Genomic DNA, 5,570 nt, shown 5'->3' on the forward strand with positions numbered 1-5,570 from the left:
TGATACAGGATCAATGTAGTGTTAAATAAGTGATAGTTTAAGGGTGAAACTTGTTGGTCGATGAAAACAAAGTAGTTCGTCCAGGGCGCCATATAAGCTAGGAACACCCCTTTATGAGAGAGAGAGCATTGAAGAAGTGAGAGGGAGAAACTGACTAATATAAGAGAGGGAGAGAAGAGGTGAACTTATAGTGTGAACAGGGGAAATTAATCTGACTGTATATATATATTTCAGATGCTCATAAGGGTTATCCAGTTGTTTGGCCCGGCCAATGCACTAGGGCTGACCTCGATCAGTAGAATAGTCGACTAATCGATCGAAAGGAGCTGTAGTCGACTGCCAACCTCTTAGTCGAATGCAAAAAAATAAATATATATACTGTATATAATTTATTTATTTTCTGACCAAAAATGGAATGAAAAGTGCATTCAGTGGGGTAGTCGACTACTGTACCAGTCGACTATCGGCAAATTTCGGCCAATCAAAGTCGACTATACAAATCCTTAGTCGGGGACAGGCCTACAACGCACGCATATATACTTTGATGACCAGACCAATGAGGAACACATGCACCCACAGAATACAGTGCCAGTGATCATACTGGTAGAGAACAGCAACGATTAAAGAGTAAGGTGATGAACAAACTGAAACTGTACTGTATTCTTCATCATCATCATCATCATTGGGCACGGTGGTGTAGTGGTTAACACTGTCGTATCACAGCTAGAAGGTCCAGGGTTCCGGGTTGCTAGGTACCCAGGTGGGGTATCTCCCGGGCCTTTCTGTGTGGAGTTTGCATGTTATCCCCGTGCTCGCAAGGGTTTCCCCTCCCGATAAGATACAGGGATGTGATTTTTCTGTTTTTAACCGGGTTTCCGGTTTTTCGGACCTGAAAATCATGATACAAAAATATTCATAATATTTTTTTATGTTTTGATTATTTTTTCACCTGGTCTAAGTGAAATGCAAAAGCAACATTTATCAGACCTGCTATTCTTGCATAACAGATTTTCATTGGCTATCGATAATGTTAGCAGTTTTGTTGAGTGGCACGAGATGCTGTAAAGACGTCAACACACTAGGAAACACACTAACACTGGATTGCTTTTGTAAAACTGACCAACCAGGGAAGGTTACTTGCAAGTCTGCCACTCAACACTACTCAAGGGAGAGCAAGCATTGTCCAGTTAATGTGAAGCTCTGTAGAAACATCATTTTCAAACTCTCAAGCATGAGGTACAGAAGCCAAGGAGGACGACGGGATGGGTCAAGTGCAGAGACTCAATTTCATCAGCGACCCAAAAATTGCATGTGTGTTCCTGTGTGTGTGCTGCCCATCGCATGTGTGTGTCACTGCATGATGAATAAAGACTTCTTATATATTATTAATATTGTTTTCATCCTCATTCTCGTCTTCCACATTTCAGCTCAAATGTCATCTAAAGACCCACCCCATCTCTAGTCTAAAGACCCACCCCGTCTCTAGTCTAAAGACCCACCCCATCTGCAGTCTAAAGACTAGGGCTGGGCGATTCTTGCTCAAATGTGAATCACAATTTTCTCTCTAAGAATTGAGATCACGATTCTCTCACACAATTCTTATTTTTTCAATAAAATCATTTATTGCACTCTTTCTTAAACAGACAACATAACATATCAAAGTGCTTGACTTAAACTTAAACATAACATATGAAAGTGCTTGACTTAAACTTAAAAGTATCTTGTAACATACAAAATAACTCAAGTCAGAATCGTCATCATTTAAATAAAGTTAAGTAAAAAAAATAAAAAATAATGTTTTTAATAAAATAAATCGTCATAATTTAGAAATGAGATTGCATAAGTCTATGAACCCACCCCGTCTCCTCTAGTCTAAAGACCCACCCTGTCTCTAGTCTAAAGACCCACCCCGACTTTCTAGTCTAAAGCCCTGTCTCTCTAGTCTAAAGACCCACCTGTCTCTCTAGTCTAAAGACCCACCCCGTCTCTCTAGTCTAAAGACCCACCCCTCTCTCTAGTCTAAAGACCCACCCTGTCTCTCTAGTCTAAAGACCCACCTGTCTCTCTAGTCTAAAGACCCACCCCGTCTCTCTAGTCTAAAGACCCACCCCTCTCTCTAGTCTAAAGACCCACCCTGACTCTCTAGTCTAAAGACCCACCCCGTCTCTAGTCTAAAGACCCACCCTGTCTCTAGTCTAAAGACCCACCTGTCTCTCTAGTCTAAAGACCCACCCTGTCTCTAGTCTAAAGACCCACCCCGTCTCTCTAGTCTAAAGACCCACCCTGTCTCTAGTCTAAAGACCCACCCTGTCTCTCTAGTCTAAAGACCCACCCCGTCTCTAGTCTAAAGACCCACCCCGTCTCTCTAGTCTAAAGACCCACCCTGTCTCTCTAGTCTAAAGACCCACCCTGTCTCTAGTCTAAAGACCCACCCCGTCTCTCTAGTCTAAAGACCCACCTCGTCTCTCTAGTCTAAAGACCCACCCTGTTTCTAGTCTAAAGACCCACCTGTCTCTAGTCTAAATACTCACCCCGTCTCTAGTCTTTTATTTTTAGAGCATTAACTCTTTGGAATAACATGCCTCAAAACCTCTGCTGCATTTACAGTTGATTCACTTTTTAAAATAATCTTAAATTTAACACTGTAAAGTATTTTGTTTTGTTTCTGTGCTTGCATGTCATTTTAGCCATCTTAATTGTTAGTTTCATTATGCATTGTGTGTTGAGTACTGACTTTTAATAAGTTTGCCTGCCTGTCTGTCTGTCTGTCTGTCTGTCTGTCTGTCTGTCTGTCTGTCTGTCTGTCTGTCTGTCTGTCTGTCTGTCTGTCTGTCTGTCTGTCTGTCTGTCTGTCTGTCTCTCTGTCTGTCTGTCTCTCTGTCTCTCTGTCTCTCTGTCTCTCTCTCTCTCTCTGTCTCTCTCTCCTCTCTCTCTCTCTCTCTTCTCTCTCTCTCTCTCTCTCTCTCTCTCTCTCTCTCTCTCTCTCTCTCTCTCTCTCTCTCTCTCTCTCTCTCCTTGTTCACCTGCCTATCTGCCTGTGTGTTTAGGTCTATCTATTTATCTGTGTGTGTGTCTCTATCTCTCTCTCTCTCTCTCTCTCTCTCTCTCTCTCTCTCTCTCTCTCTCTCTCTCTCTCTCTCTCTCTCTCTCTCTCTCGCCAGTCTCATGTCCACTTGTCTTCAAGACACTTCTTAAAATGAAATAGAATATATAAAGCACATCTTTTTAATCTGGCTTTTTGCATAGAAACAGTTCTAACGGGCACTTTAATATCACCGTTCTTTGCTCTCCTGTCGTCTGTTCTCCTTATTTTCCCATGGTTCGTCTGTCACACAGAAGAGGTGGTATATATCTGTGGTTGTGTGCATGTCTCTGCATGTTGCCACACAGAAGAGGTGGTATATATCTGTGGTTGTGTGCATGTCTCTGCATGTTGCTACACAGAAGAGGTGGTATATATCTGTGGTTGTGTGCATGTCTCTGCATGTTGCCACACAGAAGAGGTGGTATATATCTGTGGTTGTGTGCATGTCTCTGCATGTTGCTACACAGAAGAGGTGGTATATATCTGTGGTTGTGTGCATGTCTCTGCATGTTACCACACAGAAGAGGTGGTATATATCTGTGGTTGTGTGCATGTCTCTGCATGTTGCCACACAGAGAGTTGGATCTACACTACAGTACACTACAGACTATACGATGCATCACTGTGCATCACTGAGCACAGGGTGACAGTGACTATCTTCCTGGACTTGTACTCTTAAAACAACATTGTTCAATATTACACTTACTGTACACTTACTGTAGATTTCTGTATATCTTTATTCTATATTTTATATATACATAACATAGAAAATGTAAAACCCGGACCGTTTTTAATTTTCTTTATTCTTAGGCTTATTTTTTATTCTTATTCACTAACCGTTTTGTTTACCTAAATGTTTACTGTGAGTGATTTGTAGTGCCAAATTTCCCTCTGGATGATTAAAGTATTTCTATTATATTCTATTCTATGTGTATGTCTGTAGTTACCACACAAAGAGGTGGTATATATCTGTGGTTGTGTGTATGCCTGCATGTTGCTACGCATAGAGGTGGCTCGACACTATGTGTATGTCTGCATTGTTGCCACACAGAACGGTGGGTTGCATCAGCTTAGTCGATTCCTCATCCTTCCAAATCTAACTAGTAGACTTAACCCTGCGTGTGCTCCTCCCATGCATCAGATTTAACCTCAGTTTGTCTAGCTAACTATGTATCTTGTCTACCTGCCTGTCTGTCCATCTGTCTTGTCTAGCTATGTCTCTCTGTCTGTCTACCTGCCTAAATAACTCCCTGTCTGTCTGTCTGTCTACCTGTGTACATAACTATATGTCTGTCTACATAACTGTCTGTCTGTGTACATAACTGTCTTCCTGTCTGTCTACCTGTGTACATAACTATATGTCTGTCTACATAACTGTCTGTCTGTGTACATAACTGTCTTCCTGTCTGTCTACCTGTGTACATAACTGTCTCTCTCCCTGTCTGTCTGTCTACCTGTGTACATAACTGTCTCTCTCCCTGTCTGTCTGTCTACCTGTGTACATAACTGTCTCTCTCCCTGTCTGTCTGTCTACCTGTGTACAGTTGTACACCTGTCTGTCCAACCACCTGCATCACTCTGTCTCCCCGTCTGTCCTCCGTCCGGTTTCTCTCTGATTGTCTCTCTGTCTGTCTTCCTGTCCGTCTGTCTGTAGTCATCTCTTTATGGCGCGAGACCAACCAGATTCATACGTCCGACAAGCACATCTAAGCAACAAATGCCTACAGTAACCACAGCAACCACACGTCTCCCCCTAGGCCACGCCTACTTAAAGTTCTGGTTTTGATGCGGCCCAATCAACAAAATCTTTTTTTTTTGTGCGGCGAGATAGCGCTATGACGATCCACGGCCATGGTTACACGGGCGCTCCAGTGACATAGCAACTAGGCCGCCATTGGCTGAGGGGGGGGGGGGCAAGGCTGTCAGAGTGTGATTGGAGGGCTGAGGGCTGGGCAGCGATGGGATGCTACCGGGCAGGACAGAGAGAGAGAGAGCGAGAGAGAGAGAGAGAGAGAGAGAGAGAGAGAGAGAGAGAGAGAGAGAGAGAGAGAGAGAGAGAGAGAGAGAGATAGATAGAGAGAGAGGGAGAGGGAGAGAGGGAGAGAGAAGGAGAGGGAGAGAGGGAGAGAGAGAGAGAGAGAGAGAGAGAGAGAGAGAGAGAGAGAGACGCGAGGAAGAGGGGCGGATAGGTGGGAAAAGTTGAGAGCGACTGGGTGTGTGTGTGTGTGTGTGTGTGTGTGTGTGTGATGAGGTCTGTAAGGGGGTAGTTTATGGTGGAATGCATATTTGTGTGCATGTGACATCGTGTGTGTGTTTGTATATTTATGTGTGTGTGTTTGTATGTGTATGTGTGTGTTTGTATGTGTGTGTGTGTGTGATTAGGTGTGTAGGAGGTATTCTATGGTGGATTGTGTATTTATGTGAATGTGACATTGTGTGTGTGTTGTATGTATCTGTATGTGTGCGTGTGAGGTCTGGACTGTGT

This window comes from Notolepis coatsorum, assembly GCF_963971535.1.
Source record: "Notolepis coatsorum genome assembly, chromosome: 2".
Classification (NCBI taxonomy): domain Eukaryota; kingdom Metazoa; phylum Chordata; class Actinopteri; order Aulopiformes; family Paralepididae; genus Notolepis; species Notolepis coatsorum.